General features: G+C 39.8%; 1 long non-coding RNA gene and 1 other non-coding gene across 2 annotated transcripts; both read right to left on the bottom strand.

Moving 5' to 3' along the window:
- Positions 1 to 655: 655 nt before the first annotated feature.
- On the bottom strand, positions 656 to 1,682 carry LOC112089243. Its single transcript, XR_002900916.1, has 3 exons — positions 1,198 to 1,682; positions 973 to 1,038; positions 656 to 877 (listed from the first exon to the last, which is right to left on the bottom strand). It is a non-coding gene; the product is annotated as an uncharacterized LOC112089243 (long non-coding RNA).
- Positions 1,683 to 18,539: 16,857 nt separating this feature from the next.
- On the bottom strand, positions 18,540 to 18,646 carry LOC112089326. Its single transcript, XR_002900963.1, has one exon. It is a non-coding gene; the product is annotated as a small nucleolar RNA R71 (small nucleolar RNA).
- Between the last annotated feature and the right edge of the window lie 238 nt (positions 18,647 to 18,884).

An 18,884-nucleotide genomic window follows, 5' to 3' on the forward strand; every position in this document is an offset into this window, starting at 1 on the left:
CCATCACTATCGGTTTATCAGATTATATCTTTGATCTTATATAATAGTTTCTTTGTCAGTTTTTTTTTCCAAGCAAATTGGGATGTTATTGAATCTGAAATAGTGGTAGAGATCCAAGGTTTCTTCAGGTTATGTGTGTTTCCGTGAAACATCAACAACACCCATATAAAACTAATACAAAGATTCAAGGACCAAAAGTAAACCAATTGCTCTATGCAATGTGATGTAAGAACCACTACAAGGAAAAATGAGTATTTTTAGCACCCAAAAAACACTATCTAACAATACGATAGCATTTAGAAAAGCGTTCTGACATAGTCCGCGATATTAGGTCTGCGATTTTTAATAGCGGTTTTAATCATTGTTATCGTGTCTTCATTTAATATAACGCTTTTTTGTATGCAATTATAAAATTTACAATAGCAATTTATTTTTGCTATTAGTTATATTATATATAGCATGTTTTAAAATTTCCTATAGCATTCGAAATATGTATATGTACTTTGGTCCACTAATTCTTATTTTCTATAGCATTTGTATTTTTATGGATATCATTTTGCAATGTGTAATTGACTCGTAGAAATAGTCCCAGTAGATTATATACAAATAAATTCGATTTATTGTGATTTTTTGCTATTATGGCTATTTTGTCATATTAAAATGAAAAATACCAGATTTTTTTATTATATTTGTATGAAACAGATACAAACGACCTATATATTACCAAATAAAAATAAAGATAAGTTCATACTTTGTATGATACAAAAGTATGATACAAAAGCCGTAAGTCGTGTAATTAATCTTGCGAATTCTCTACACTCTTATCTCCAAATCTTTGAACTTATTCTTCAAAATTATTGACATACCTAGCTTCTTCCTGCAACAAACAAACATTTCAATGTCAATAGCACGAATGAGTACCAACAATTTGTTATCTCATAACTGAATTTGCTTTAAGTGTAGACTTTTTACCAGATCCATGGGGTAAAAAGTCTTTTACGACGATGCTCTCCAGAACTGAATACTTCACTGAGCTCTCTGCTAACACAACAAGGATACTAAATTAATTTGAAAAATCACTTTCAATATCTATTCGGAGTGGTTAAGAAAACGAAAGAATGTAACATATCATGAGATGCATCTTGAAGCATATACAAGGGCACATAGCAGATTTGAAGGGAGAATTGAGATTCAAACCTGACCACCAACAACGCTAGAAATCCCATAGAGGTAGGGCGCTAGATTCTCCATGGTCAAGAGCCGTGCAAGCTCTCCGTGTCCAATTAACCAGAGAGATTAGATCCACCATCATCCTCTACTGCTCCTTTATAAACCCAAAAGGCTACGGCGAGAATATGATAGCAGTTTAGAGCAGGCCGGCCAGATCTGATCTGATTTCTCCGCCGAGAAAAAGTACACCGGCAGGAATAGATCTGCGACGGTGAGCTATGGAACCAGAAAGAGAGAGAAAGCTTTTGAATCTGATTCGAGGAAGCTTTTCTTTGATGTCTTCGTCGTTAAAGGAGGCTCGAGAGGAGAGAATTGAGACGACAAAGTGAGGAAGATGAAGATGAAGAGAAGTGAAAGGAGGAAGCGTAATCCAAATAAGTTAAACCAAAGCTGTGGAAGGATCAAGAAAAGTATGCTCCAACTGTTCAATATCGTGACACGTCAGCGATCCGAGTGATATCTTTCCATAGGCTCTCATTTTCTAAATGTTTATATCTTTTTCATACCCTAAATAAATAAAAAATAATATGTTTTAGTTACAGTTTCATTTCAAAAATATTTTATATGACTGAATTTATGATATATTATTTACTTTTGTAATAATATACAATTTTGGAGTTTATTAAAAAAAACACAAATTATATAACAAATGTTGTGTGACACTAAACTATCAGTGATAAACTTAATAATTTATCATTAGTTTGTAGGGTTTGTATATATGTTTGTAATCATTTTTGCAATCATTTTCAATCATTGGCAAACATTTTCATTTGTTAATTGAGAACATAACTTAAACCACAAATTAAGATATTTTAAACCTTAAATCAACATAATCTAAATCCTAAACTCCAATATCCTAAACCCTAAATCAAATATTCAACACTTATTTTTTTTTTAAGTTTTATCTTTAAAAAATATTATTATATATATTATGTTTAGGGTTTAGAGTATATTCCATTTAAGATTAAAGTTTATTGTATAATCCATTTTTAATTGAATAATTACAAAAAATATATTTCACACAATAAACTCTTCCTCTATTACCCTAAGGGCCTAAACCCTAAATCAAGACTTAATTCGAAATTTATTTTTCTATTTCTGAAAAATTATTTACAGATTAAGGATTCAGTAATTTATTGTATATTCCTTTGTTAATTGGGTGATTTAAAAAAAATTATATTCAAAACAATAAACTCTACTCTAATGCCCTAAACCCTAAATCAAATATTCAAGAATTAATTTTTCTTCTATTTTTTTAATTTATTTTAGTTACAGAGACAAATTTCTTGTATATATAGTCCATTGTGAATTGGGTAATTACAAAGAAATCATTTTATATATTTACAATCTTAACACCACCATTGTCTTTAGGCCTTTAGCGATTGATATGTTTCTAACACTTCTAGCTTCTTCAATCAGGGTTTCTTTAATGTCAAAGCACTTTCTGCAGCTTGGATTGATTTACCTAACATGATTAAATAAAATAAAAAACAAACATAATAAGAGATGATGTCACTATCTTCAATATGAAAAGGAAGAACAACCACATCAAAATAAAATGAAAATTAATATCTACTCAATAGAAGATGCTCACGCCCAGCTTGAGCATTCGATGTAGCTTGCGGTAGAAAACTTTGGACTCAGCCAAAGATGCAGTAGGAACGAGGTGAGAGTCAAGAAGGTTCAAAATGCAGTCGCAACTCTTGTTGAACTCAGTTTCAAACTTGCCTCTGTAGTCCTTGAGAATCAAAACGTGATCGTTCTTGCCTCTGCTTTCTTCCTACTGCTCAATCGAGAAGATGATCCTCCATGAAGCCCTCCTAGCCCCAATCACGTTCTTGTAGGCAACAGACAAGTGATTCCTCTCTTCAACAGTAAGCTCTGCGGTATTGGCGGTCTTTGCAACTTTCTCCATGAATTCAACCATTTCCTTATAAGTCTTCATAACGCTCAGCCTACTCGGCCAACTTGGCCATGTACACATTCTGTTCCCAGACGACATCTTTGTAATACTCTTTTTATAACTTGTTCCAGTAAAAACAAATAAGATCCAAGAAGCAATAACATAGTACAGGAACCAAAAATCCAAGCGACAGCAAGAGCAATTGCTAACTAGAACCAAACACATTAAAGACAAAATTGTTGCAACACTAGTATTGCATCATAACAATCATCTCAGCTTGGTTACTGCAACAGATAAAGAAAAGTTTAACTACACTCTTAAAATCTGCTCATTGATCCACTTTAGTATTCTGCTCTGAGCAACATTTGACATAACTTTTTTAAAAAGCCCTCAACATTAGTATCCCAAATCACAATTGTTCTTCTGTAATAAAACTGAAAATTTTTTTATGCCATTAAGGATCAAACGTAATCTGGGAAACATTTGCTTCATTTGAGCCAGCAATAACTATACTGATTGAATATCTGAGATGAAGAGACATGTAAACAGGGTTTAAACTCAGTTTCAGTAACACAGATTTCACACTGAAGACAGCTGTTCAGGCACAAATAAGAAGAAGATAACCAGATTTAATGAAATCTTCTTTAAAAGAAACACAAGAACTCAAGAAGATAAGGCAAAGACACTCACTCGTCAACAAATCTACAAACTCTGAAAAGCTAAGATAGAACAGAGATTACGGCTAAGTTATGAAAGGCAACAGGAAAGCACGACAGTGTAACCTGAGTAAGTCCAATCGAACAACTTTTAATGCCTTTAAAATCTCAAGAAACAGCAAAAAACTGTAAAAGCCGAGAGAAAACAACTCATCGCAAACCTAATTACTGCTGCTGGTTATGAGGATTAGGCGGTGGAGCAAAATCTCCAAGAGGTGGAGGCATTCCAGGGCGAAGCGGAGGCGATACTTGTATCCCAGATTCACTCATCATACCACCAGGCGGAGGAACATTGGCCTTTGCCCATAGGAGGCGGTGGCCGTCCAGAAAACTGCTGCTGCGGCCTGCGGATCGAGACTGAGGAATCAAACCCTCATATACCAGTTAACCAAGCAACTTATTCTCATATACCAGCTTTATAAAATTTAATTTATTTTTAAATCGAAAAAACGAGAAAATACTAAGTCACCCTTAGAACATCATGATATATACTAACCCAACTAGTCATGGGTCAAATATCCACACCCAATTAGTTATACCGAATCCGATTTCGGATTTAAATTTGAATAACCCTAAATTCGAATGTAAATCATTTCTGGAAAATTCGTTCCATTAGGTACAACTACGAGGATACTACGAAGAGTCTTCGATTTCTTTCTAAACTGGTCACAATTCCATTTATTCTCTTCAAATTCGCATCAGGTTCGTTTTTGCCGTTTTACTATAAACTCATCTTAGGCAGAAGGCTTACGACTGAATCTGTAGTGTCTGATACCTAGGTTTAAGAACGAGAAACTGAAATTAGTATTACCTGCAAAATTTGATTGATGTGTGGATCCCGGTGATAACTAGATGTGTCTTAACTTCATAGAAATATTGTAATGACATCATTCGGAGGAGATAGTGAGTCGCTTCAATTAACGTTGTGGGACCCATTACGCTTTCGTAGTTGATAACACCGTATTTTGACTACTTTTATAGATCGTTTTGAAATACTTTTTCTATGTTTTTAATTGCTTTTAAGTACTTTTATTACGTTTTTCTAGTATTTGTAGTTCCAAAACTCTTTTTAGGAAACTTAGGGAAAAAGCTTAACAAAATGGATAGAAGACCAGATTTCAGCTCAGAGTCAAACCGTCAGAAGTTCACCCCCGATTGAAATTGAAGACCTTCTCACCGTCTGATCCAGCTCAAATTTGGAGATCTTGAAGATGGAAGTACCAGCTTTCCAGCACACTTTACAGCTTGGCAATCCAACGGTACAATCAAAAGATACGCGAAGAGCAAGATGTCCCGTAAACCAGCTGGCAAGCGTTTCCACCCGCGGCCAACAGGCCATTCCCCGCGGTCACAACCACCGCGACCGCGGCCAGCCACCCATTCCCCGCGGTCACATTCATCCCGACCGCGGCCAGCTAACTCCGACTCCGAATGCCCATTTCTGAAGCCTATATCATTTTCCCAGCCTTGATTCTGGAACCCTAAACCCTAGAGATGTCTTCAGCACTATAAGTACATGTTTTAGGAACCCTAATTCGTATCACCTCATATGCTCTTTGATGTGGTGTGTGTTGTGGGTGTAAAGTTTTACCCTAATTGAAATCAATAGCCGCAAGTGCACAGCTGATCGATTGTAGTACTTAGGGATCGAATCCACAAGGAGGATCTTTTCCTGCAAAAAGCCTTTGAAATAAGTTAAAGTAAGGAAGTCTAGAACAAAAGCGGTTTTGTGGGGGTTTGGTAGTGTGTTTAAAATCTAAAAACGAAATCTTAAAAGAGAATACGGAAATTAAATGGCGTAATAACTAAACTTAACGAAAATAACTAAAAATAATAAAAACGGATATTCTAATGCTTAAATGAAAATGAACTAAAAAGGAAAGACAATATTGAATTAAAGCTTAAAGAAAATCGGTGTAAAACAATGGAGAAAAAAGCGTTGGGGTTCAGGGAAGTTTTCTCAGGGGTACGAACGATTCAAAACACTGCTAGAGAGGAAATTTTGTAAGATCTTAGCTTAAACTTTTCGAACTGGAGTCACGGACGTATGAATACGCCACTGTCGTGATCATAGACAACTATCTCTCTCAACCCTGACCAGTAGGTTTCCACTCTGGCCCTGGAAGAGAAGAGATGCATTATGTTTAAGACTCGTCCTAATTCACAAATCGCCCATAGGTAGGTTTCCACTCCTATGTTTGTTTTGCTCTCCCAAACTAGATCTGATACCTGATGAACACTTTCGTGTCACCAAGCATCTGGATCAGATTGTAGTTCATGACGCTACCCTCATGCAGTAAAAACGAATTCAGAAGAAAAAGTTCTAAGATTCAGCTCAATAGCCAATGGAATCCTCATCGAACATATAAATCCCCATCGAAAATCCCTTAATCCCAACAATAAAACTACTCAGACATAATGAACGAAATCAAATACATAATATTAAGAAGTAGAATAGAAACCGAAATTGATAAAGAAAGAACAAGGGTTCAAGAGAACAAATCTCTCTCTCCCTAAAAGCTAAAGAGAAAACAATGAAAGTATGAAGTAAATAATTCGGTTCTCTAAGGTTACACGATTTAGGGTTCCTAAGACATGTATTTATAGTGTTCAAGACCTCTCTGGACGTCACTTAGGGTTTCTCCAAATGTGGGCTTCAGAAATGGGCTTTTTGGGCTCAGGGGTTGATGGCCGCGGTCGGGAGTGCTTTGACCGCGGGGAATGGGTGGTTTGCCGAGGTCGGGATGCTCCTGACCGCGGGAAATGCTTGTTGGCCGCGGGTGGAAGTGCTTGCCGGCTGGTTTACGGGACATCTTGCTCTTCGCGTATCTTTTGATTGAACCGTTGGATTGCCAAGCTGTAAAGTGCAATGTAAAGCCGATACTTCCATCTTTAAGGTCTCCAAATTTGAGATGGATCAGACGGTGAGAAGGCCTTCAATCAGGGGTGAACTTCTGACGGTTTGACTCTGAGCTGAAATCTGGTTTTCTATCTATTTTGTTAAGCTTTTCCCTAAGTTTCCTGAAAAGAGTCTTGAAACTACAAATACTAGAAAAACGTGATAAAAGTACTTAAAAGGAATTAAAAACATAGAAAAAGTATTTCAAAACGATCCATAAAAGTGGTCAAAATACGGTGTTATCAACTCCCCCAGACTTAAACCTTTGTTTGTCCTCAAACAAAGCAAAAGCCTAAACTGGTTAAGTGAAAACAAAAATAGGAAATACACAAATCTCATAGACATGAACTCCTAAACTAGGACCAAAGATAGTGCATCAATCCACAACTTAGTCTAGAAATCTCTCACTAATGCACAAGAGATACTAGTCCACTTTTTCCGTCATGCAAAACTTAAACAATTTAAATCTTGATTTCAGTCAACTAGCTCTCTACATTCATTAAGTTCAATAGTGAGTTCTCATTAAAGACATCATCCAGGGTAGACGACGTTTGGCATTAAAGGGCTATTTAAGTGGTGGAGTTAAAGTGTTTCGGGTTACCTGAAGATCTGGAGGATGCAAGATAATATGCAAAACCGCAAGAGAGATAAGGACCTGTTGATGACCACAGTTTTCAATCACTTCTTCTTCCCAAATGTTGTTGCATAATCCTTTCTCCTTTGTTGTAAACAGCTATTCCTCCGGACTTAGATTTTTTCGGGGAATCAGAAAACAACCTTCAAAACTCCATAAAATCGAACTCCAGTTGCCTTGGGACTTAAAATTCGACCTCTCTAGACTCTCTAAGGCTTTTATCTCCTTTCTTTTCTTATTTTCGGATTTTTTTTTTTTTTTTTTGGAAAGGAAATGCCTTTTTAAAGAGAGAGAGACTAGAGGACGAGATTGTACCAAAATTTGAGATTTTTTCTAAGGCAAACTGAGTTTCCTCTTGTGTTGAATCCTTCCGGGAACTTTTCCGGCAAATCGCAGGTCTCTGTCCTTGGTGACTGAAAACTGCGTCGTTCCTCTTTCTCTCCAACGTTTTTGCACTTATCTGCATATAAGACAATAGAAAACAAGAGTGCATGTGGTTTGAAAGAGGATTGGTTAAGGTGGGAAACTAGCTAAAGATGAACTAGCCATTCAGGATCAACAGAGAGTGGTAAAAGGATAAAGGAGTCCTGAATGTATGATTCGTTTCCCTGGTCTAATGCTTCAATGAGAAAATTAACTCCAAATTAAGTCCAAATAAAACAGAGCTAGTGTATCCCTTCATCTAAGTCGAAATCATTCAAATTCCTCTGGGGTACTTCGTTTCAAATGTGCTTAGCTACCGCCTAGTCTAGTCCTAAATCATGAATGAGCAAGTCACTAGGAACAGTCTAAAAGCACACAGTCAACTATCATTGATTCATGTTCACCATTCCCTTTTAAAACGTATTTTGTTTTGAAAACCGATTTTGAAAAACTTTAAGGAAAATGCAAAAAGTGTAGATAATGCAAGACTCATGAAAGAAAGGTGGTTAGAAAGGGATGAAATCCTCCCCCAGACTTAAATCACACTGTCCTCAGTGTGAAACAAGTCGAGATTGGATGAGAAAAATGCATAAATAATCGAATTGGTAAGGACAAAGAGAACTTACCTGGATCCGGGATGCTGGTGGAGATGAACCGGATTCATTCGAAGGGGTTTGGGAAGGTGATTAGGTGGTGATGAAGGTGGTGGAAGGTGGTGAATGAGGTGGAGGGTGATTGGTGAGGTGAAATGGGGTGAAGGGGGTGGTTTGGGTCGGGTTTGGATCTCAACGACCAAGTGCCGCGGTCAGGGGCTGCACGACCGCGGCAAACAACTACTTGGCCGTGGTCAGGACTACGCGACCGCGGTCGAAGGGGTCTTTCCCGCGGTCCGAACACCTGCGACCGCGGGGGCTTATTTCGCGGCCTCTTCCTGCTTCTCCTTGGTTCCTGCTGGGCCGAGCAGTCAGGTACCATCCTTCTTTTTGGTTTTTTCTGGTTTTTTGATTTTTTTGGTTTTTTTTTTGTTTTATAAGAAACACCTGAAACTAAGAAAAAGAAAAAGATCAAAAGAAAAAGAAAGAAAAATTCTAAAGAAAACAATACCTAAATGGGTTGCCTCCCATTAAGCGCTTTTGTTTTAAGTCGTTTAGCTCGACTTTTGGTGTTGGACGTGACTTATTCCAATGAAGAAGACCTTGTCCTGAGACAAGTCTTTTTTGACATCTCCTTGCTTTGCTTAGCAGGTTCTTCGTCACTCCAAAGCTCTTCTTCAAACTCTTCTGTTGCAGGACGTTTTCCTGCTTTGCTGCTGTATGGGACAGCTTCTGTGAAGACATCTTTGTCGATATTAGCAAATGAAATCCTCCGGTTTGGCCAGTCCATTATAGCTCCGGAAGTTGCTAGAAAAGACCATCCCATAATCACTGGATATGTTGCATCTCTCGTTTCGACAATGTAGAAGTCGACAGGCACTATGCAATCTCCTGTTCTCAAAGGAATTTCTTGAGCTATTCCTTGAGGTGTTGCATTTGAATCATCAGCTAAGCTAATCTTTGCTCTAGTCCTGCGCAGGTGTTTAATACCAAGTCTCAAAGCAATTGCCTTGGACATCATGTTAAGACAAGCTCCAGAATCACATAGCACGTTTTTAAACATTTCTCCTCTAATAGAACAAGAGATAAGAAACTGACCTACACCTTCGATTTTGTGAAGTGTTCGAACAGGTTTACCTCTTCTGGCATGATTGAACAAGTCTTCTATCTCAGGGATTGATTCTTTGCTCTCACAGAAGTAGTGGCCTATCATGAAGTCCTTGCAAGCTCTGGCAAACGTGATTCCTTCAGGTAAATTTCGAACCACATCATTGAATTCATCGAGCTTCTCCTTGCTGATTTTGTTGGTGTAGTGGCTGCACTCTTCCGGTCTTTGGAGGTGGATTGAATAAACAGCAGCATCAGGTGATGTTCTGGGAAAATTCAGACGTGTGGCCCTCCCAAAGTAGGTTCGAATATCATCCTTTGTCTCCTTGCTGTACCTAAAGAAAACTTGCAAACAACCAAGATGCCATATATCATCGAAACCTGTGTAAAGAGGGATTGATTTCACAAACTTGTTGAATTCAATGAGCCTTTCTCTGGAGATTGGTGCTCCTAAATCCACCATTTTGTCTGGATTCCCTCCTTCTATGAACAGACGATAGTCTTCATCTTCGGGGTAGTGCCCTTCATATTCATCTTCATATGCTAAGACTATATTGCAAGGGAGTACCTCATTTTCTTCTTGAGATGTTTTGGAGTTGATAGCATACACCGTCTGCTCCTGAAGAGGGGTTTTGACCATCCCAGCAGATGTATCAAATGAGCATTGACCTGTAGGAGTTGAAAAGGGCTGAAGGGCATCTGAAGGAGTGCTGGCCGCGGGTAGAAGCTCCACGACCGCGGGTAAAGAGGGCTTTGCCGCGGTCAGGATGCTCATGACCGCGGCTGGAAGCTTGTTGGCCGCGGTCACGTGAGTTCTGACCGCGGGAATGGGGCTCCGAGTCGTTTCTTCAGTTTTGTCTGCTCCTCTGCCATCTGAACTGATTTCTGCACCTTCTAACTCCGTCTTCTCCTCTTTTAGGCTAAGATCTTCGATGAGAAGCGTCGAACCATTTGTTTCACATCCTTGCATAAGCTTCTCGACCTTCTTTTCGATTTCGTTGAGGGTATATACTACTTCGTCCACAGTTGAGTCTATTGTCTCTGCTTTCTCTTGAACCTTGTGTACTCCATCCCAAATCTCTTCCACATAAGAATAGGTTTGGTTGTTGTGGTAGTTAATAGTCTCTTCTGCTTCACCAAGTTTGATCTCTAAGGTGCAGATGCTCCAACCGGCTTTGCGAATGCGAACTTCGTGTGCTCCAACTCGTTCTTCGATTGCTTTCATCCTCTCCTGGACGGTTTCAGCACCTTCGTTTAGCTGGCTTTCGACGGTTTTGACTTGAGCTGAAAGATCTTCAAGCTTTCTGTTAAAGAGTATTGACAAGTCGTCAATTCTCTCGTCAAATGTGGATCTTGCTTGAACGTCGAGTAAGTGCGAGACCGCCAATTCTAGTAGCTCCAATCGGTGAATGGGTTTGACGTTTTCATTCTTATGAGGCAAACGACGAGCAGGTTGTTCAGGGTTGGCCATTTGAGGTGCGCAGGGTTCCTTCTGGGACGTTCTGTTGTCTTCGCTTTGAGTTTCTTCGTAGAGATCGCGTAGATGCTTCTCTCTGCGTCTGGTGGCTTGAGGAGTGTTATAGAAACCTTCCTCATTTTGTTTATTTCGATTTATAGGATCAATATCTTCTGAAATGGAAACAAAATAACCGAAAAATGGAAAATTGCAGAAAAGGGGGTTCTAGAGTCGATTTACTAACCTTTCTCGGGGTTTTGCAGAAAAGAAAACGCGTGCCTTCCCCGGCAACGACGCCAAAAACTTGATGTGGTGTATGTTGTGGGTGTCAAGTTTTACCCTAATTGAAATCAATAGCCGCAAGTGCACAGCTGATCGATTGTAGTACTTAGGGATCAAATCCACAGGGAAGGAGGATCTTTTCCTGCAAAAAGCCTTTGAAATAAGTTAAAGTAAGGAAGTCTAGAACAAAAACGGTTTTGTGGGGGTTTGGTAGTGTGTTTAAAATCTAAAAACGAAATCTTAAAAGAGAATACGGAAATTAAATGGCGTAATAACTAAACTTAACGAAAATAACTAAAAATAATAAAAACGGATATTCTAATGCTTAAATGAAAATGAACTAAAAAGGAAAGACAATATTGAATTAAAGCTTAAAGAAAATCGGTGTAAAACAATGGAGAAAAAAGCGTTGGGGTTCAGGGAAGTTTTCTCAGGGGTACGAACGATTCAAAACATTGCTAGAGAGGAAATTTTGTAAGATCTTAGCTTAAACTTTTCGAACTGGAGTCACGGACGTATGAATACGCCACTGTCGTGATCATAGACAACTATCTCTCTCAACCCTGACAAGTAAGTTTCCACTCTGGCCCTGGAAGAGAAGAGATGCATTATGTTTAAGACTCGTCCTAATTCACAAATCGCCCATAGGTAGGTTTCCACTCCTATGTTTGTTTTGCTCTCCCAAACTAGATCTGATACCTGATGAACACTTTCGTGTCACCAAGCATTTGGATCAGATTGTAGTTCATGACGCTACCCTCATGCAGTAAAAACGAATTCAGAAGAAAAAGTTCTAAGATTGAGCTCAATAGCCAATGGAATCCTCATCGAACATATAAATCCCCATCGAAAATCCCTTAATCCCAACAATAAAACTACTCAGACATAATGAACGAAATCAAAGACATAATATTAAGAAGTAGAATAGAAACCGAAATTGATAAAGAAAGAACAAGGGTTCAAGAGAACAAATCTCTCTCTCCCTAAAAGCTAAAGCAAAAACAATGAAAGTATGAAGTAAATAATTCGGTTCTCTAAGGTTACACGATTTAGGGTTCCTAAGACATGTATTTATAGTGTTCAAGACCTCTCTGGACGTCACTTAGGGTTTCTCCAAATGTGGGCTTCAGAAATGGGCTTTTTGGGCTCGGAGGTTGATGGCCGCGGTCGGGAGTGCTCTGACCACGGGGAATGGGTGGTTTGCCGCGGTCGGGATGCTCCTGACCACGGGAAAATGCTTGTTGGCCGCGGGTGGAAGTGCTTGCCGGCTGGTTTACGGGACATCTTGCTCTTCGCATATCTTTTGATTGAACCGTTGGATTGCCAAGCTGTAAAGTGCACTGGAAAGCTGATACTTCCATCTTTAAGGTCTCGAAATTTGAGCTGGATCAGACGGTGAGAAGGCCTTCAATCAGGGGTGAACTTCTGACGGTTTGACTCTGAGCTGAAATCTGGTTTTCTATCCATTTTGTTAAGCTTTTCCCTAAGTTTCCTGAAAAGAGTCTTGAAACTACAAATACTAGAAAAACGTGATAAAAGTACTTAAAAGCAATTAAAAACATAGAAAAAGTATTTCAAAACGATCCATAAAAGTGGTAAAAAGACGGTGTTATCACTCTTATTGTTTTAGAATACTTTTTAAGTTTTAGGTTTTAGGGAGAGAGAGATTTGTCTCTTGAACGCTTGTTCTTTCTTTTTCAATTTCGGTTTCTATTCTACTTTTTAATACTATGTTTTTGATTTCGTTCATCATGTCTGAGTAGTTTTATTGTTGGGATTAAGGGATTTTTGATGGGGATATATATGTTTGGTGAGGATTCCATTGGCTATTGAGCTGAATCTTAGAATTTTTTCTTCTGAATTCGTTTTTACTGCATGAGAGTAGCGTCATGAACTACAATCTTGATATGATCGTGACCAGCTCAGAGGAGGAGGAACCAGAGGTAGCTGGCAGGATCACTCGGTCCAGAGCTAGAGAGATGGCTAAGGAGGCTCACGCACTCATTGCCACAGAGGACAGCGATCACCAGGAGGCTGGAGCTCACATCTTCAACATCTCTATCTTGAGGAATGAAGAACCCAATAACAATGACTAGGTAACTTAGGTGATGATTCTGTACTCTTTTCCTTGGTGAGGATTTTGGAAGGCAAGGAGGTTCTTCTCCAAGGTTTTTAACGAGGCAGAAATCATTGCTACGTCGAGTTACTTAGAAGTTGTTACTAATGGGTAATAATGTGCAAAGTCACAATGACTTGTGCACTTAGTATTTTGGCGCACCACTTAGGAATTTAAGGACGCCTCGCTGTTTTATTTTTAAATTAAACTTCTTGTTGTTTTATTTCAAACTCCATGTAGTTTTGTTATTAGGGCTGCGTTTTTCTCTCTTAGTCTATAAAAAAGAGAAAATCGCCTAAGTGTTAGGCAGTGAAGAATTTTGATCAAACTTTTAACGTGTTCTTCTGTCTTTGATTTCTGAGAACTAAAAACTCTGAAATTCGAATCTCTTAAAACTAATATGTTTACAAGAGATTCTTCTATCCCTCCATTCCATCGAATTCATTCATCATACTTCCATCATCATCCATTCGATTATCTCACTACCACCACCACCCCATCGAATCGATCTCTCCATCATCTCCATCATCGATTCCTTCGCGACGAGCCACACGCACCACCATATCGAGTCTCCAACTCGATCCGCCAGCCACCATCGTCTCTCATCGTTTCGACCATCATCATCGAGTCACCACCACCATCATATCGCTGCATCTAATCCTCTTTGCTTCAGAGTTGATCACCTAGGATCGTATCACGTGGTATCAGAGCCAACTCTGAACCAAAGGCTGAGCGAAACTCTAACCCTAATCTCTGTACTTTGAATTTTCGTTTCTGTGTTATTAGGGTTAGCGAATTCTATAGTTTGTGTGCATCGATATGTTTCCTTTAATCGCTGTATCATTCGTTTTTGTTTTTTGTTATTTGTTAGATCGTGTTCGTTTTAGTTTGTTTCGCTGCATCACTTCTATATCATCGTTAGGTTGCATCGATCTGGTCTTTGCTGCTTATTCATTGTGTCGTGTGGTGTCCGAAATTTTGTTAGTTTTAGTTTCATTGCTCCGTATCGTGTCTAGGGTTTTGATAGTCTTCGTGTTTCGCATTCGTTAGGAGTCTTCGAGTTGTCGTTTGCGTTTAGGCCTTTAAGAATCTTGTATTTTCGTTCGTTAGGTTAAAAAAAAAAATGAAAAGAAGCTAGGGGAGTGAATGAAAATGAAAAGGTGAGCTGAGTGGAAAAGTGAGAGTGGAAATAGCTAGGGGAATGAATGAAAATGAATCAAGTCTTGGTTGTGAAAAGATAAGCTCTGAAATGAAAAGAAGCCAAAGGCTCAAGTGTTCTGAAATAAAAATGAAAGAGGCTATACGCTATGAAAGAAAAGAGCTGTGTGAATAAGCAAAAACCAAGGCTTGAAAATAAAAGAAAAAGGCGAATCCCCTAGTGAAAAGAAAATGATTGTGAAGAGTGAGGATTCTGAGAGGGTGAGCAAGTGAGAAACGCTTTGAGTGGAGTGTGGGGTGTGATGAGTCTTGCCCTTGTATGCATCGGTTGCTTTTTACCTTTAGAATTCTGCCGAAGTTTGGTCGTTCATAGAGAGATCCCTGTTGCATTGCACCCGCTTGAATATTGATGAGATCATTTTTATCTCATGACCTTACCCTAGCCAAGCCAGCCTATCTGAGCATTGCATCATTTGATTCACCGGTTACGAACTTAATGAATGTGAAAGAGTTGAATGTGATAATGACTTGTGGAGATTCCGTGTTTTAGTTGGAAAATATCCGAGTATAGCTTTGCATTGCATATTTGAGCATGAATCCGAGTTCTCTTGTGGTCACTTCTCTCTAAAAAGGAAATATGAGCTCCATCTGCATTACAACCTCTCTCTCTCATTTGTTCTTTTTGCTTGAGGACAAGCAAAGGACAAGTGTGGGGGAGTTGATATGTCTATATTTTACATCATTTAGATTGCATTATAGAGTCCTCATCATGTGTTTTCTCATGAAAATTGAGTCTTTAGGCGTTAAAATAGGACTTAGGGCTTGCATTAGGTCCCAAAGAGTTTTCCATGTTTTGAAGTCTTTATCAGGAGCTTTGGAGACCAATTGGAGCCTAAGAAGAGGAACAGAAAAGAAAAGGGTGAAGAAAAGGGTCAAAAATGGTGAAAACCGCTTGGAGGAATTTCTCGGCCAAATCTCGTACCGGCTGGTCGGAAACCTCGGCCAAAATGTTTACCGGACGCTCATTACCGGCCAAAAACCTTACCGATCGGCCAGAATCGAGTATCGAGTGCAAAAATACCACGGGACAAGTTTTTGACCGAGGCAAGGATTTTTACGACCAAAAAGCTTACCGCGGTACACAGCCCTCGGCCATTTTCCTTACCGTGGGAAGGTTTTTACGACCAAAAGTTGCCCTTGCCCGCACAATTCAGAAATCAGCAATCCGGGGAACCTTCCGGTCCGAATCAGTTGGCGGGATCTTCACCAAAGTTGGAGATAATGAAGCAAAGATTCCAGAACAGTTGGAATAATCCAATTCGGACCAGTGGAGAGAAAGATATGGCTTCCGGAGCGTTCACCAGCCTTGCGCGTACCCGAGAACTGAACGGCGAACTTCAAAGATCATGGCGGACGGAGCCTTTCCTGTCCGAACCAGCTTACCCGGTCTTCATCAAAGTTCGAGATCCATGGAAGATCTTCTCAGAGCATTTGGAATCGCTCAATTCGGAGCAAAGGTTTGGAAGATAGGGTCTCCGGAGTTCACATCGGTCTAAAAGTCTATTTTCCGGTAATTTCAATGCGGCGCAAAGATGTGAAATCCAGGAAGCCTTCCGCTCCGCAAGCTCCGATGGTTTCTTCACCAAAGTTTGAGCCTATTGAGTCATATTTACTGTGAGTCGTGTGCTGAAAGTTACTGCTTCCGGAAGGTGACATGGTCGATACAAGCCAAAAATGAGTTGCGATACGCGCTAAGTGTCTTCACAAGCCTCGGTATCTTTACCTTGGCATCACTCAAGTCGAGGCTCATATCTTGGAATTATTCTGGACTAGACCTCGTCCCAAAGCCTTGGCATGATTAGATCGAGGCATGCATACGTAAAAACTGAAGCTGGAAACGACTAAGTGTTGAGAGTACACCTCGGTGTAATGACCTCGGCGTGCATGCCGGACTGTGTTCTCCCAAGCACCTCGACATCATGACCCCTTGACATTTTATCCCGAGGTCCCTTGTCACGAACCCAGAATCAAGAACAGAATGGCTCAAGAACATACACGTGAGGATAGATCAAAGACTAGGGTTCATGCATGTTCTTGACGTGTTCTTCACGAGATCTTCATCTGGATCCTGACTCACGTGCACGCCTCGGCATGAAGACCTCGGCTTCACTTTCCGACACACCGTGGCACTCACCCATCAACCCAAGAAGGCGGTTCAGTACCCGGTTTGTTCCGGGCTGACCCGCGACACTTTCCCTTTGCTATTTATACATTTTGAGACTAAAAACCTAGTTATCTTATCTCTTATCTGTTTTTAGCTTTAAGAACTTGCCTCTTTTGTGAAACTTGATTAATCTAATCCGATATCTCGTTTTTGCATCAGAATATTGTTCTTTCTTTATTTCTTTTATCATCCAAACATCAAACTCCTTATCATGACTAGTTACACGTCTTGCAAAGGACTTAGTGAGCTCATTATGATTAGTGAGTTGTCGTTTAAGCGGCTTTAGATAGGTAGATTAGGGTGCTTTCAAGGTGGATTAATGGGTTTAGGTGTCTAGTCTTGCATGTTTCATTCCTTAACCGACGAGATCTCTAGGCTGGATCCAAGCACATCACTTGAGGTTCAGATCTGAGACATATCTCGCATCAAAAGTGTTTGTAGAAATGTCTGAACCACTCGGTTAAGGGTTTAAGAGTCTTTCATCGCGAGAGCGATAGTTTGTTCTCTTAAATGACATTTTTGAACCGATTCTTTGCTGACTGATTTATGATTCTCAAAAGGGATTTTGGTATGAAAAAGGATCAGTTTAGATGTTTAATACTTTCATGAGAAGATTAACATGCCTTGAGTACAAAGTTGAATGAAATCGCTTGATAACATGATTCATTAACCCATTAGTCTAACTTGGAAGCACCCGAGTCAAATATCCTGTCTAAAGCTTCTGCCTTTATCATTCATTACCATCATCTGAATCACCTGTTTGTTATTTGCATCTTGATTAGTTTAAATCTCTGCTTTTATTTAACTTTATTGCTCATTTGCCTGTTAATCATCGTCACCAAACTTTTATCGTCTTGACTTGACTTAAGTGAACAAATGACATAGGCTAGTGTCTCGTTTACAAGCTTGGTTTGACACCCCTTATACTACTCTGACAAGGGGATTGATAACCCTTCTAAGAGCTTGAAAACTCTTAGTTATCAATTGGCGCCGTTGCCAACTTGTAGGAGCATTAGTCTCTTGTTTGTTCTTGAGTTCAAGCTTTTCTTTCCTTTGTTTTACTAACTTCTTTCCAAGTTCTTGTTTTGCTTTCAGGTGCATGAATACCAGGTCTCGGAGCACAGGATCGCTTTTCCCATACGACGATAACATCGACAGATTAGAAAGGCGAGCTCGCGAGAGAGAACGGCACTTTGACAGACTTGGAATGGCAGAACAACAGAGAATGGAGCAACAAGCTCAGGCAGCCGAGCACCAGGCTCAGGCTAATCAGGCGCAGGCAGGAAGAAATGAACAACAAGCCTATGTTAATCAGCAACAGGCTCAAAGAAACGAACGACTTGCTCAGCAAAACCAACACCAAGCGAATAGAAATGAACAACAAGCCCATCATGTTCATCCGCCACCGCCCCAAGTTCAGAGACAACATCCTCCAATCTGTGTTGGAGAGAATGACCGAGCTAATGCGCACCAATACCGAGCTGGAATTCAAGCTCCAACAGTTCAAAATAACAACTTTGAAGTTAAAGCTTCCCTGCTCAATATGGTGCAAAACTCAAAGTTCCACGGTCTGGCTGGAGAAGACCCTCTCGAACATCTAGATCAATTTGATCGGGTTTGCGACTTAACCAAGATAAATGGCGTCTCCGAAGATAGCTTCAAGCTACGCTTGTTCCCTTTCAGCCTCGGTGATAAAGCACACCAGTGGGAAAAGAATATAATGAGGGGTTCTATACAAACCTGGGAGCAGTGTAAACTGGCGTTCTTATCAAAGTTCTTTTCCACATCACGCACGGCTAAGCTCAGGAATCAGATCTCAAGTTTCACGCAGCACAATAACGAGAGCTTTAGTGAAGCTTGGGAACGGTTTAGAAGCTACACTAACCAATGCCCACACCACGGCTTCTCAGAGGCATCACTCTTGAGTACTTTATACCGAGGTGCACTCCCCAAGATCAGAAACCAACTCGATACAGCTTCAAATGGAAATTTTCTTGGGAAAGAGATCAATGCGGCAATGGAACTAGTCGAGAACCTAGCCATGTCTAATGACACGTATGGAGAGGACTTTGATAGAGAAAACCGTACAGAGGGATCTAGTGATGAACAGCGCATGAAAAAGGATATAAGAGAGCTTCAGAGT

The sequence above is a fragment of the Eutrema salsugineum genome, unplaced genomic scaffold (assembly GCF_000478725.1).
Source record: "Eutrema salsugineum unplaced genomic scaffold, Eutsalg1_0 scaffold_12, whole genome shotgun sequence".
In the NCBI taxonomy this organism is placed as follows: domain Eukaryota; kingdom Viridiplantae; phylum Streptophyta; class Magnoliopsida; order Brassicales; family Brassicaceae; genus Eutrema; species Eutrema salsugineum.